General features: G+C 36.8%; 1 pseudogene; it reads left to right on the top strand.

Annotated features, from left to right (window-relative positions):
- The first annotated feature begins 9535 nt into the window (after positions 1-9535).
- LOC143671939 (E3 ubiquitin-protein ligase RNF138-like) lies at positions 9536-11844 on the top strand (annotated as a pseudogene).
- Positions 11845-16672: the final 4828 nt, after the last annotated feature.

Below are 16672 nucleotides of genomic sequence, written 5' to 3'. Positions count from 1 at the left end.
AGCATGAAGACTAAGACTTTCTGAAACCTGCCCTAGAGTTGGGATATGTTGATGATATTTTTATTGTCTCTTATTTAAAAAGCAAACAATGCCTAGTGAAGTGAGGTGACTTTATACCTTTTATTATGACTACTTTTGGTGGAGGTGAAAGGCTGTTTTCATTCTGCATTTGTGTAGTTTGGTGTTTTGCTCAAAATTAAGTGTTTTCAGAAAAGTATGTTTCACATGTATTTTTTATTATCTAAATGTTGACTGCTGAGGAGTTTCTATTGTACAAACCTCATTTAAAAGGGTTTTTCTACTGAATCCAAGGTATTCTGAAGATGGAAGCCTGTGTGTAAAAGTGGCAAAAAAGCAACAATAAACACTTTGCTTTCCATTTTTCTATCTGTAATAATGCTTAGCAGAATTGTTCAGATTCAGTTGTCATTAGTAAATTTAAAGACAAAAACGCACATTTTCCTCTATTCCATGGAAAACACCATACTTAATACACCTGCAACTATGCATTAAAATTATGCTCTGTAACTCTGTACTGCTAGTATAGAACTAAAGATTTCAATAAACAAATGTATAGTGCTTTAAAAAGCTACAATAAATATTATCGAAGAAACAAGAGAGGATTTTGATCCAATCAAGCAAGAACAGGCCATTATAAAAATAGCATTCATAACATGTGAAAATGGCTCTTGGAAATTAAAAATAGGACAGCAGAAATTAAAAGCTCAAAAGAAGGGATGAATGATAAAACCAAGGAAATCATCCAGAAACTAAAGAAAAAAAGACAGTGATGGAAAACAGAAGAGAAAAGATAAGAAAATTAGAGGACATGTCCTGGAAGTCCAGCATCAAATTAATACAACTTCCAAAAAGAGCAGAAAAAAAAAAGGATTAAATTATCAATGATTTTTTTTAACTACCCAGAACAGAAGAATATGAGTACCTGGAATGGCAGGGCACAAATGTCCAGCATACTGAATGGAAATAGATATATTTTAGGCATACCATCATGACATTTCATAATACTGGTCACAAAGAGAAGATTTCACAAACCTCTAGAGAATAAAAATAGGTTTCTTCTAGAATTGGTATGGGAACAGACTTCTCAATCACAATACTAGAGGCAAAAAACAATTTAGCAATGCCTTAAAGTTCTGAAGGAAAATTATTTCCAACCTAAAATTCTATATCCAGACACACTCTCAATTGTGTGATGGAGGAATAAAAAAATTTTATGACACTGAAGAACTAAATATACATATACTTTCCACATACCCTTATTTAGGAAGCTACCAAAAGGATGCCCACAAAAATAAAGGAACAAATCAAGAAAGAAAAGATATTAACTAGAAAATAGGAAAGTCAATACAAGAGAGATGCAAACATAACCCTTGGGAAGGTGGTGAAGAGAAATCACAATCAAGAGTCGTACAAAAGGCCCAGAAAGGAAATAGTCTGTATTGAGGCAGGAAAGAAAAAACTCTCTGGGAGGGACTGCATCAAGAAGATTAAACTGAAAAATACATAATATGTATGAACATATTTAAAGAAGGATTTACAAAACTGAGAGAGAGTTGGAATAAATTAGAAAACTAAGCAATTAAAACAAAACAAATAAAGAAGAGACAACCAACTCTATGAAAAGCAAAAAGGTGTACGTGGAAGAAAAAGCGATCATAGTATATAATACATGGCTCATGTGGGTGGCATATACTTGGTCAAAATTGTGTAGTCACTGAATATGGGTGGAATGGGGTGACAGGAAGTGTACTTATGTGCTGTAAGGGTGGGGATGAAAGAGAATAAATCATCATCTTCCAAAGTGGGAAGCTAAGAGATAATGCCTAAAATTGAAAAATCAAGAAGTAACAATATAAGAATGTTACTTGGAGATGTGGAGAATGTTACATGGAGATCTGGAGATAAATACTCACAGATTTGCAGATAAATACTTTGACATCTGGAGATAAATACCAAAGAATTAGCTAAAGAGGTAGAAATAGGATATGGAGCAGGAAACTGATCTTTTTCTCACAAGCCTTGTTATCTAACTCTCTAAACTCTTTTAATTTTTTGTTATTTAACTCTAAACTATAAGCACATGTAGCTTTTTTTCTTTTTTCCTTTATTTGGTTTTCTATTTTCTTTTGTTTTATTATAAGCACATGTAATTTTGACCAAAATAAAACTAAATCTAAATATGATATAACCCTTAGGATAAAGATTCTGTGAAGCTGCCTGGCATCAAAGTCATTGAAGAAATCAGTGGTAAAATCTATAGCTGAGGTCATTCATCTATTGCTCCATCAGAGCTCAAACTCACCATTAAAAATAGAAACATCTACCAGGTCCCACTAATCCCTGACTTTCTAGATGAGCTCCAAGTAGCTGCAATATACACCAAGACAGGCTTCTTGGAAGACACAAACCCAGTTCAAATTTAAGACTGCACTGTGTAAAACAGCCTTATTGTGAGAATTTAGGCATCAGCAATACAGAATGTTACTATTACTCCTAAGTAACATGCATTCTATTTTTCTAACACTTAATGAATGACATTTCTCTATATCTAAATTATCCATCTGGATGATATCCAAGTATTTAATTCTTGATGCCCCTCTCAGCCTATCTTGCATATCTGCATCTACACACATTTATTGAGTGCTACTATATGCCAAGAGCAATACTAGGCAGTAAGATCACAAATAGTGACACAGAGACCTTGTCCTTAAAGTTCTTAATATCTAAGTAGGAGGTTGCAAACATAAAAATAAAATAAGCACAAGAAAGTGTGGTAAGCTGTAGCAATTATTTTTTTTTGTTTGTTCCCATATATTTATTCTTCACCATTCTCCACCACACTCTAAACCCTGGGAGACTGACCTATATAGACAGCACAAGTGATCTCTCTTATCCTTTGGCTTCTGGATGGGTTTGGCCAATGTGGCAAAATGAAAAGACTTGAAAGTAGGAGGAGATAAGGTCAGGCAATTTATTTCCCTGGATCCCCAGTTACAGGGTAGCCTTGGGCTGACTGCATCAAGAGCCTCAGCTCCTATCAGGTGGTCCACTCCATGAAGCCCTCTGTATCTCCCCTTCAGGACTAGAGATAGTCATGGCACCCCACTGCTATTATCCATCATGGTTTTCCTTCTCCATGCCCACATACTTGTAAATTGTGCCTCTAATTAACTCTCTTCAAATATCTAATTTGAGTGTGCCATCTATTTCTTCCAAGGACTCTGACAGATGTATAGATATACTATGTGCAGTGATGGCACAGTTAAGGAAAGGGAGCAGTTAGTTCTATCTAGGGAGTAAGAGGGAAGTTAAGAAGAGGTGATTATTAAGTAGAATCTTGAAAGATGAATAGGTGTTTTTTAGGAATGCTGAAAATAGAAGAAAAAGTTAAGTACACAAATCCAGTGAGTAAACATGGAGGTACAAAACATCTTGATATTGGGCACATTGGGAGAATCATAAGGACTTCAACATAACCAAAGCTTGAAGTGTAAGGAGAGAGCTTGAAATAAGATAAAGCTATACAAGATGATGCTTTTCATGTCTTCTGTGGACCCTAAATATTCGACCAGCCACCCACTACTGCATTTGGTTTCCAAGGAGTATATATATCACAAAGTCCTCTTCAGCCAAATGTACACTTGGTAATATTCAAATTTGGGGCTTTGGCTCAAGTTTCCATATATAGAGTACCCTGATGAGCTAACTTAGATCTTGAAGAAGCCTTAAGAACACTTGAGCTCTCTGGAGGAAGCTGAATGGAGATTTTCTAGCAGGGACTGAATAGAATGAGAATGCAATTGGAAAGTGTACGCATATTTTTGGACTCAAGGTTTCCCATAAGAATGAAGGGATTTATGTGATAATGGGAAGAAATTTACATTATAAAATTTTACATGGTTCAAGGCAAATGCGTGGCATCTTGTAGTGCTGGAATTATATTGTTTGGGCTACAATGATGTTATTATATTGTGCATGCTGAATAATTAACTGGTAAGCCTGGTTGAATTCATATTTATAATATGATATGTTAAATGTGGCTTTTTGATTTATCATAAAGGAGTGTAAGCAGAGGGATATAGATATAGATATATAGATATAGATTAAGAGATTTATTATAGAAATTGGATAACATGACCTAGAAGATTAGTAAGTCTGAGTCCTGTAGAATCGGCTGAAAAATGGAAACTCTGATGAAGGTGAAGCTGCACTCCTCAGGAAAAATTGGCTGGCAGAAGCAGAGATAGAAAATCTTTGTTCTGAATTCAGAAGTCCCCAATTCTAGCTTTAATACTTCCAACTGATTGGATAAGGAGATTCCCCTCATTGCTGAAGGCAATGTCTTTTGCTAAATGCAGAGGCAATCATCCATATATGTAATCAACTGACTATAAATGCAGCTCCATCTCCAGATACTCTCAGTAAAAATCAGGTCAGAGCATGTTTGATCAAACAACTGGACATCATTAGTTAGCCAAGTTGACACATGAAATTAACAATCACATGGTGTCTTGGAGGAAACTTCATTGAAAGAATTTTCTCACTTAGTGGTTTTAAGAGACCAGCATCAAAGAAAACATTTGTAAAAAAGAACTGTCCTGTCCATCCCATTTGTCCTAGGTGGATCAACAAGGCAGAATAGAAGAAGGGAAATTAGCTTCATGTTGCTATAGGAACAATTTTTCTGAGACAATAATGATTTCTTCCCTCAAGAAGGATAGCAACAAAATTGGCTGATCACAGACCTTGTTAATACACTCATGTAAATTAATAGAGAAGGAATAAAACATAGCAAAGTGCCAGCCACACAGTCTAACTTCCATTAGAGGCCCAAGGTATCAACCATTATTCTTTTCACTCTCCAGGAGGAACAATTCTCCTATGGGTCAATGAGACCTTTTTAGTAGGGAAAGGAAGAGCAAGAAGATTCAAAGCTCTGTCTTCCTTAGGATATGATTCCCTGCACCTCCATCTTATCCAAAGATTCAGACTTAGTAAGTATGTTGCTAGACAAGCTCCCCAGATTTTGATGGGAAGCAAGGTTTGGAAAGCACTGTTCTAAGTGACATCATATCTTCAATCTCCCTAGCAAGATTATCTCAGATCAAAGCTCCACTTCTAACACAGTCACTCCTCAAACCTCTGAGGGAAAGGTTCATTTGTCCTCTGCATACAGCCTAGACAGATGGCACAGAAGCCCAGTTTTATATTGAGCAGCATACTTTTGCTCTTTGGTATTCCTGAACTTGTCCAATTGCATGCAATTTATGCATAGGTTGGGCACACAGTATGTACTCATTAAAAACTTGGTAGCTTAATCATCATCTCACAGAAAAGCTAATACATCTGCTACATCACTAAACTGCTAAGCTAAGACAAATACACTAGAGAGGCTTCAAGAGGAATAAGCAGTAAAGTCAATTGGAGGCTTGTGCAAATGATCACCAATGAAGAGGGCAAAGCAATTCGGAAGACTAGGAAGGAGATTGCTATGATCATTTGGCCTCCATGCATCCTTTCAGATAGATGGAAATATAAATCGCAATAAGCTACAACTTACTGAACATTGACTATACCAGAGTAACAATTCCAATAACATGGAACTATTATATCCATTGTGTAGAATAATGCACCAATCTCAAAGAAGTAACTCATTTTCCTAAGCTCACTCAGTAGTTTGCTACCAAGCCAGTCTACCAACAAAAGTAGTCTCATTCCAAAGCCCAAATCATATTACTACTGCAATTACAGGAGGGTCCCTTGGAAATGAAAATCTTTTTCCTTATTTTTTGATTGTCTTGTTATATAACACATTCCTTTTTTTTCTAGAAAAAGGTTTTCAGCAGATCAGCACACCTACAGAAAATAACTGGAGTTTGCCTGAGGAATGATACCCAGGAAAGAGGTAGCATCTAAAGAGCTCTGCCTAGAAAAAAAAGTATGATGAAAATGCAATTTCTGTACAAGTTTTCCTACCACAGTGGTCCTTTTTTGCTTGTAAAACTTTGAACTATTGAACTGAATGATCCTGCTCTAAGTCTTACCAGAGGGTCTGACATTCTTATAGGTACAATATATGCAAATGTATGTGAGTACGTCAAGGTGGAAGATGGGGAAGAGGAGATCTAGGAATAAGAACATAGTCATTTTGACCATCAGCAACCCATCATATCAGAGAGAAAAGGCATTTTCCACTTCTCTTTAGTTTTTTCCTCATATTTGCATAGCATATTTTACTTTCCAGTATAGTGCACTCATATAAGCTGTGGCAACATGGAAATAGATGACCTTTCTGTGTAAAAGGAAATGGGACCCCACCACTGCAACATCATCCCCTCCCCATTTCAGAGGAGAAAATAAGGGTTTTTCCATCAAGAATGAGGAATAGAAAGGATTTCAATAATATCTGTGGCTCTATTCTCCAGGTTGAAAATAGAACTTTTTTTTGATATAGAAATGTTTATCTGCCTTTAAAAATCCAAAGCTGTCTTTTTTCATTATTTGTTTGCAAAGAAAATGGATAAGTAAAATAAGACCTCTTTGAATTTGCAAGTGTGGCTGTTACATTTTCACTCCCATGATACGTTTATCAAATAAAATTTCATGTTTCTGATCCATATTCAATAGCAATGAGTTGCAGTACTTAGATTTTTTATTTTGCTCTTAAAAAACAAAGCCTGAATTGTTTTTCACTAATGCTGATTTTCAGTTTATTTTTTTCTGTATCTGTTTTTCCCCTGTCAACAGACTTTAACAGAAAAAAGTTTCTCCACTTTTGCTCTAAATGGGCCAATGTTCACAGAGTGAGTTTGCTTACAACCCATCATAAGCACAAAACGAGGTGAAAGAAAAATGTCTGGAGGAAAAAATGAGCAAGCACCTCATTTTGGTATTCATTTTAGAAAACACTGAAGCAGCGTTAAGTAGTGGAAAGAACATGGTGCAAAGAGTGAGGAGATCTGGGTTCCAGTCACAGCTCTGCCACTAACTAGCAGGGTCATCCAATATCAGCACTGTCTTCTCCCCTATAGACTCTAGTCACCTCATATTTAAAATGAGCGGAGCTGGTGCATGTTTGGCTCAGTGGTAGAATGCTCACCTGCCATGCCAGAGACCCAAGTTCAATTCCCACCAAAAATTTCATATGAGCAATATTATATAATGTGTAATGAGGGGAAATGTAATAACTTTTTCAAAGAAAAAAATAGTACGAATAAAATCAGTGGAGGAGAAAAGGAAATGGAAAGAAAGTCAAGGTAAGGCAAGGGAAGGGAAGGAAAAGAAAGATTAGACCAAGTGATTTCTTAGGCAAAGATCAAACATTCTTTGAGTTCCCAAAAGTTAAGACCAGGCAGGAGAGGAATGAAGAGGAAGAAAGTTCATCTTCAATGTGTTAGGAGCACCCTGCACAAAAGAGAAATAACCCACAGCCCAGCCTTGGTACATTTACAGGGTCACAAGTAGCATCATGCTGCCCCATTGATATCCATTTTCTTGAAGTAACAAGATCTCAACCTACTATCTAAGTTTAGCAAGGTCAAGGAGGATCTGGCAGTGCCATTTTCCATGTTATGTTACTTATATATTTTATGTTGAACTCACTGCCAAATTCAACTGAAATATCTTCCAGTACAACAATATGGGCCAACCAGGATTCCTCATAAAGTATTAACACATTATCTCCTTTAGAGTGAGTCTGTAAAAATTCTTCTTTTAACTTTGGTTCAATAACTCCCTTGTCAGTCCCAGCCAATCAGTCAGTCTCAAGTGTCAATCAATGTTGATCTCTCTATTGACCCAGCTTTCATTTCCCATTGAAAATCATAAATCTTTGAAATTCCTGAATAAATAAGTCAATGTGCAGGTGAATTGGAAGTGGTTTCACTCTATCCTACCCTGAAACATGTGAGTAGAAAGCAAGTTTTCATATATAAACATTTTGTTGGGTGTTGTGAGACAGCAGTGTTAGGCTCAAGGCAAGGACATCCTTACATTCTTGGGTTAATTTTTCCTCAGTCTCATATGTCAGGGGTATTCCAAAAGTATGTTCTTAGTGGCCATGATTCTAGATTAAGTATGTGAGTATATTTATGGTATGTGCACCAGGGAAGGGAACAAGCAAGCCCCTAAGATATCCATGTGGCAAAAATTCTGTCTCCAGGTCTCAAGGAAAAACATTTGCATTCTGAATTCAAGGGCCTGAAGCTCAGATAGAAGACAGTCCAGCTTCTCAAGAAAAGCAGAAAGAAAGAACTTCTGGTCAACCTGAGCCTAGCAAGTCCAGGAAGAAGAGGTGTAATCACCCAAAAAGGAAAATGAGAGCAAGGTCAGGGCTCTAGAATGGGCCTACTTGACTAGAAGGGAGTAAATTTGATACTACACAGAAAGAAAAAGAAAACCATGCTGGCAAAGAGTATCAGACTTCCAGTTCTGGTCAAAATGGAGAAGTGGTACTGTTTTATTTTGCTAGTTTACAGTTCTAAGGCTGAGAAAATGTCCTAATTAAAACAAGTCCATAGAAATGTCCAATCTAAGGCATCCAGGGAAAGATACCTTGGTTCAAGAAGGCCAATGAAGTTCAGGGTTTCTCTCTCAAAAGAGAAGGCACATGGTGAACATGCTCAGGGTTTCTCACTCATCTGAAAAGGCATGTGGCAAACACAGCATCATCTGCTCACTTTCTCTCCTGGCTTCCTGTTTCATGAAGCTCCCTGGGAGGCATTTTCTTTCTTCATCTCCAAAGGTCGCTGTCTGGTGGACAATCTGTTTCATGGTGCTGCAGGATTCTCTGCTCTCTCCAAATCTCCTCCTTTCTTCAAAATATTTCCTCTTTTTATAGGCTTCCAATAAACTAATCAAGACCCACCCGAATGGGTGGAGACATGTCTCCACCTAATCCAGCTAAACAACCATTCTTGATTGAGTCACAACTCCAGGGAGATGATCTAATTAAAGTTTCATCCATACAGTACTTAATAAGGATTAGAAGAAATGACTGCCTTTACAAAATGGGATTAGGATTAAAACATGGCTTTTGTAGGATACATACATCCTTTCAAACTGGCACAGGTACTTTTCCATATTCTTCTTACAAATTACAGTTAAAATCTCTGGACTATATATAAAACAAACATAAAATGATTCTGAAAAGTGGAGAGAAGGAGGCAGACTGGTTAAGATTCTGGGAACAAGAAGAATGACACAATCATGAGTTACCTCAGTTTTCTTTAAGCCTTATATATATATTGGATTGGCTGCTAGAAAAGCCAGCAACCAGGAAATGTCAATAGGCACAAACAAGAAAAGCCCAAAAAGACTCCAGCCAATGGTCCATAAATAGGGTAGCCTAGCAAGATAAAAAAACTTTTATAAAATAACCACTCTACTTCAGCCAAACACCACAGGAAAAAAAACTGTGCCTCCATCCTCATTCCCATTGGCAAAGGCCTAGTGGGGAGTCTAGAAGTTAAATTTGCCCAGATGCAAATAGGCACCTCTTCCCTCTTACTGGGTGATGTCAGAGAAGACCCAGGTATGGAACTGGCCTTGAATCACTGATTGGTGGCAAAAATGTCATTTATGTGGTGTCAACAGAAACCACACGAGAGCAGTAGCAAAGCAACCCTCCCACACTACTCCTCATTTATGGAGAGTGGTGTCAGCATAGGCTTAGTGGGGAGCCTGAACTTCTACCTCTGTTGAGAAGTAACAAGGCACTTTTCCCCACTGGATTGTCAGTAGAGGCTGAGTAGGGAATTTGCACTTCCACCCCACCTTGCAGCAATAGGCAGTGGCCCTTACCCCATGAGCAGACCTGCTAAAACTGAAGATTCAAGAACTAGATATCTAAAATGTCAAAATATGTTTAAAAGTTACTCAGAATACAAATAATCAGGTCAGCCTGAATGACAAATGGCAATCAGCAAACCCCAACACAGACATGACATAAATTTTAGGATTATCTGACATTAAAGAAGTCATCATAAAATCTTCAATGAGCAATTACAAACATGCTTGGAACAAATGGATAAATAGTCTCAGTAGAGAAATAGAAAGTCTCAGCAAAACGTTGAATATATAAATAAAGGACAAATGAAATTTTTAGAACTGAGAAATACAATAAACAGCATAAAAAACTCAACGGATGCACACAACAACAGAATAGAGGGGACACATAAAAGATTCTGTGAACTTGAAGCTAAAAAAAGAAAATTACTTAATCTGAACAGCAGAGAGAAAATAAACCATTAAAAAGTGAACAAAGCATTGAGGACCTATGGGAGCATGACAAAAGACCAAATATTTGTGTCACCTGAATTCCAGAATAAGAGGAGATAGAAGGGAGGGCTGAAAAGTATTCAATGAAATAATGGTTGAAAAAATTCCAAATTTGGAAAAAGACATAAACCTGCAGACTCAAGAGCCTTCAACATCCCTTGCAACATCTGACAGAGCTGTTAGAAAATCAACAAGGATATATAAAAAATCAACAATATCATCAACCAACAGAATGTCATCAACATTTATAGAGCAATCCACCCAAAAACAGCAGAATATACATCAATTTTAAGTGCCCATGGAACATATGACAAAATAAACAATATCCTGGGCCAAAACAAATTTAAAAAATTGAAATCTGTACAGAGTGTGCTCTGTGACCACAAAAGAATCAAGTTAAAAATCAATAATGGAGAAACAATAGGAAAATCTTCAAAGCATTGGAAACTAATCATTTGAAATAATACATGGACCAAGGAGAAAGTCTTAAGGGACATCAAAAAATACACTGATCTGAATAAAAATGAAGAAAAAAAAACAGCATACCAAAATTTGGGGACACAGTTAAAGTAGTACTAAGAGAGAAATTTGGTTGCTAAATGCTTTTCATTAGGAAAGAGAAAAGTCTCGAATCAATAATATAAATTTCCACCTCAAGAAATGTGTAAAAGGATAAAATAAACCTAAGGAAAAATGAAGTAAGGAAGAAAATAATAAAAATAAGAGCAGAAATCTATTTAAAAAATAATAAAGAAACACTGCCACCTCCACTTCGGCCCCTGCCAGCTCCATCGTCTTGATCACTCAACCTCCGCCATGCCGTGGAGCTCTCCGCGGGCATGTAGGACACCGAAGATGATTTCTACTGCCCTGTTAGGAGGTGCTCAAAACGCTTGTGCAGACTGCAGCCTGTCAGAATGTTTTCTGTAGAAAATGTTTCCTGACTGCAGTGAGAGACAGCCATTGTCCCCTCTGTCGCGGAAATGTGACTAGAAGAGAAATAACATGTCCTGGACGAGCCTTAGACCTTGAAATTATCATGAGGACCTTTTCTGGTAGCTGCAGGTGCTGTGAAAAATAGATTAAATTCTATCATATGGGACATCATTGCAAATCTTGTGAGAGGTATCAGAATGAATATGGTGCTTCTTTTATCATTCCAAACTTTCAGATCTTTCAAGATTCAGTAGGGAATTGTAATAGGAGTGAAACGTCCACATCTGATAACACAGAAACTTGTCAAGAGAATACAAGTTCTAGGCATCCCACCTTTAAGTGTCCTTTGTGTCAAGAAACAAATTTTACCAGACAGCGTTTACTGGATCACTGTAATAGCAATCACCTATCCCAGATAGTTCCTGTGACATGTCCTCTTTGTGTGTTCCTGAGGAAGCTTAGGGAGATCCTAGCCAGATTACTAGATATTTTGTTAGTCATCTAAATCAAAAGCATCAGTTTCATTATGGAGAATTTGTGAACCTTCAGCTAGATGAGGAAACCCAATATCAAACTGCCATTGAAGAATCATTCCAAGTGAACATCTGAAGTCTATAGATCTCTGCGTCTTTATACCTGCAAGTGCCATCTTTAAGGGGAGAACTACATAAAGCCATCATTTCAATAAATTGATGTGTATATTAATAAAAGTAACTCAGTCTATTGTTTTAGTTTTTTAATTGAAAAATAAACGTGGGCCATCTAACAACTTCATTCTTGATAAATTAAAAAAATGAAAGCTACATTAGCTTTAAAAGTATTAACAAAAGGATTATATTTCTCCAATGTAATGGTGAAAAGGAAATTCCTGTTGTACTTTATCTTTTTTACATTACATATTGAATTTTTCATTATTATGTTGCTTTTGAAATTTGGTACAGTTTCTCACACTTACTTTATTGTACACTTGTAACACAGTAGCAAGTTCTGAAAAATGTGATTGATATAAACCTTAACAAATATGAGCCAGTTATCAGAGTTGCAGAGAGCAAACTTGAAGTGTTAAATGGAACAATCCAAAGTAAACTTTTTATAAAACTGATTCTAGCTGAAGAATTCAGCTTTAAGAAAATTGTATTCATATAACTTTTAGTATTTTTAAAGACCAGTGAGATTTGTTCAATAAATTTAACTCTTTGAAAACTGAAAGCTTATAAAGATGTTTTTCTTTTTGGTGTTAGTAGGAAATATCAAGAGAAAAATTTATTTCTTGGCAGGCACTTGGTAATTTCAATCTTGTTCATTAGGCTAATTTGTAAGTCCAAAGCATGGTAAGCTGGATGACAGCTCTTTGGTCTCAAGAAATTTTCAATAGCCAGTATTTCTGATTAGCTAAGATTAAATGTTTATTAGATATTTTCAGTTGGTGATATTATATTCTATCTATATTTAAGTGAGGGGTTTGGCTTTATTTCAAATTCACTCAGAGATAAAGATGTATATTCACATATACACACACATACATATGTATGTACATATATGTACATATTTGCATGCAGTTTATCAGGTTATATACAGAATTTCCATAAAGGATTTTAAGATGGACAAGCAATATGGATTGAAGTGTTTGTCTGATTTAATTAAAATTTTGTGCATCACCAAATTTTTAGAAAAATAGTCATATGCTAAGTAGTACAGTTGGGCTGTTATTACTAACCTTAAAAATTGTATTAACACACAAACATACACACAACACCTGCCAACCCCTCATGTGCACACCTGTCCCACAACCCACAGCCCAACCCACCTCTCCTGTGCAACCTCAGTCTTGCCCCACCCCTCCCAAGCCCTTCCTCTCAGTCCCTGACCCCTGCAGGCTTTCGCTGATGCATAAAAGCTGCTGGTGCTTACCTCCATTCCCAGGCTACACCCACTCCCAACTCAGACAGTTGCACAGCTTCATTCCACCCTGTGAGCTCTGTGCACAGCACATCATTTTACAGGTACTTCCAGATCTGCACATTTGCACAGTCCCCAGTCATGCCCCCAGCTCTGGGAAAGTGCTGACCTGCACAGTTGGACCACATCCACCCCCAGCCCATGCAGGCTTAATGCCAACCCACTGCCTTAGATCTGCACATGTGCACAAAAGGCCTCATGCCCTAGACCAGCACATATGAGGGCCTTGCCCCCCAGACTGTGCATCCAAACAGCCACATCTTTCCCTGCCGCTGGCACCCATGTTCACAGGAACCCAGTGCAGCACTCCAACCTCTGCCTATACCTGCACTGCAATACTTCACAGCACTGTGTGCCCCACTTTGTGCCCTGCATCCTGCTCCACATTCATCCCGCAAATTCAGGGCTTCAGACTACTGAAGAAAATCAACTTCCAAAGTAAACTAATCAATACATTTAAGTGCTGTGAAAGCAACAGAATATCACTAAGCATATCATGATGCGGAGGGATATAGTTCACCCTAACAACCAAATTAAAACACCAGACATTAGAACAAGTAATCAAACATCTTTACAGAACTCAAATAAAATAAATGGGATGGCTAATGACATAAAGGAGACCAAGAAAACACTAGAAGAGCATAAAGAAGAATTTGAAAGAACAAACAGAAAAAGAGCAGTTATTACAGAGATTAAAGATTCTGTAGACCAAATAAAAATATATACTAAAGACACCTAACAGCAAATTTGAAGAGACAGAAGAAAGAATAAGTGAGCTAGAGAACATGACAACTGATTTTGAATGCTCAAAACAGCAAATGGCAAAAGAGTTGGAAAAATTTGTATTGGATCTCAAGGAAATGAAGGACAAAACAAAGCACACAAATATAAGAATCATTGGTATCCCAGAAGAGAGGAGTAAAGGGCTAGGAAGATTAGTTGAAGTTATAATGGAGGAAAACTTCCAAAAACCTATAAAGGACATAAATATACTAGTCAAAGCTCAATGAACTCCAAATAGAATAAATCCAAATAGGCCTTCCCCAAGGCATATATCAATCAGTCTGGCAAAAGTTGACATGTAGCAGAAAATTCTGAAAGTGGCAAGAGAAAATCAATCTACTACATACAAAGGAAACCGCATAAGACAGAGTTCAGACTACTCAGCTGGCAATACAGAGGTGAGAAGGCACTGGTATGATATACTTAAGATCCTGAAAGAGAAAGACTTCCAGCCAAGAATTCTGTACCCAGCCAAATTGTCCTTCAAAAATGAGGGAGAGATTAAAATTTTCACAGACAAACAAATCCTGAAAGAATTTGTCAACAAGAGACCAGCTCTACAAGAAATACTAAAGAGAATTCTGCCAGTTGAAAAAAAAACAAAGACAGGAGAAGGGACGTGTGGATGAGGGCACAGAATTGAAGAGTACCAGTAAGGGTAACTTAAAGAATAAAAAGAAAAAAAAGAGGGTAAAAATGAGTGAGAGATTAAGACATTCTCAGATAAACAAAATCTGAGGGAGTTATTCACCACTGGACCGGCCATGCAAGCAACGCTAAAGGGAGGTCCTCAGACTGAAAGGAAAGTACACTAGACAATGGTTCAAAGCAACAAAAAGAAATAAAGCCCTGTAATAAAGGTAATCATTTGGGTAATTATAAATGCCGGTATTATTGCATTATGTTGTTTGGTATGTAACTCTACTTCTTACTTCTTACAGATACTAAAATGCAAATACATAAAAAGTAATGAGAAATCTATGTTTTTAAATAAAACATACAAAGATATAAGTAGTAACAAGTAAAAAAATATAGTTAGGAGACAGAAGGGTATAGGAAACATATATGTGTATTCTATTAAGTTAATTTGTATCAAACCAAACATAATTTCTGTGTATTTAGATATATAGCTTAATAAAATATTAAGTTTTAACCCCATGGTAACCACAAAATATAAATGAAAATCATAAACAGAAGTGAGAAGGCACTCCATATGGTCCAGCACACAAATAAAGCAAATAAATATAAAAGTAGGTATTAATGGAAATGAGGGACAAAAAATTATAACTTAAGAAGGTTAGATAGCAAAAAGGTAGAAGAAAATCCTGTTCTATCAGTAATGAGTTTAAATGTAAAATGGATGAAACTCTGAAGTCAAAAGGCAGTAATTGGCAAATGGATAAAATGCATATTTCAACTAAATGTTGTCTGCAAAAGACTCCCCTTGAAATAAAAATATAAGTAGGTTCAGGATGAAAGGATGGAAGGAAATATGCCATGAAAGTAAAGACAGCTGGGGTCACTATACTAATATTGGATAAAATAGACTTTAAGTCAAAAACTGTTACAAAGGACATAGATGGTCATTATATACTGATAAAAGTGATAGTTCAACAGGAAGATGTAACAATTATAAATATGTACACACTAAGGGCACAGACAAAAAACATGAAGTAAATACTGGTGGATTTTAAGGGATAAACTGATGGTTCTACATTAATAGGAGACATTAATACCCTGTGTTAGTTAGGGTTGTCTAGAGAAACAGAATCAACAGGAAACACTCACAAATATAAAATTTATAAAAGTGTCTCATGTAACCATGAGAATGCAGAGTCCAAAATCTGGAGGGTAGTCTGTGAAGCTGATGATTCCGATGGAGGGTCTGGACGAACTCCACAGGAGAGGCTTGCTGGCCCAAGCAGGAAGAGAGCCTGTTTCTTCTGAATCCTCCTTAAAAGGCTTCCACTGATTAGATTAAGCATCATTCATTGGAGAATACACTCCTCTTGGCTGATTACAAATGGAATCAGCTGTGGATACAGCTGAGGTGATCATGATTTAATTCTATGAAATATCCTCATTGCAACAGACAGGCCAGCACTTGCCCAACCAGACAAACAGGTACCACCACTTAGCCAAGTTGGCACATGAACCTGACCATGACACACCCTGCTCTCAATAATAGAACATCTATCCAGAGGATCAATAAGGAAGTACAAGAACTGAATGATACACCAAGCCAGCTAGACCTGAGAGTCATATATAGAACACTGCAGCAAACATAAACACAGTACATTCTTCTTAAGCACACATGGATCTTTCTCCAGGATACACCACATGTTGGGTTCCAAAACAAATCTCAGTATAAAAAGAAAATTGTAATAATACAACATACGTTCTCAAGCTCAGTGGAATGAAGCTAGAACTCAATAAAAAGAGAGAGAAATGGAGAATTCCAAAAAATGTAGAAATTGAACAACATACTCTGAAGCAAACAGTGGGTGAAAGAGGAAACCAGAAGTGAAATTAGGAAATAACTTGAGCCAAATGAAAATTAATACACAACATATCAAAGCTTATGGGATTTAGTGAAGGCAGTGCTGAGAGGGAAATGTATAGTTCTAAAGGCTTACATCAAAAAAGAAGAAAAAGATATTGAACCTGAGTTGGAGGAGGTGAGTCTCTCCTCAAA

Source organism: Tamandua tetradactyla, chromosome X (genome assembly GCF_023851605.1).
Source record: "Tamandua tetradactyla isolate mTamTet1 chromosome X, mTamTet1.pri, whole genome shotgun sequence".
Classification (NCBI taxonomy): domain Eukaryota; kingdom Metazoa; phylum Chordata; class Mammalia; order Pilosa; family Myrmecophagidae; genus Tamandua; species Tamandua tetradactyla.
Note: the sequence above shows the minus strand (reverse complement) of the source record. Positions and strands in the feature narration are given on the sequence as shown.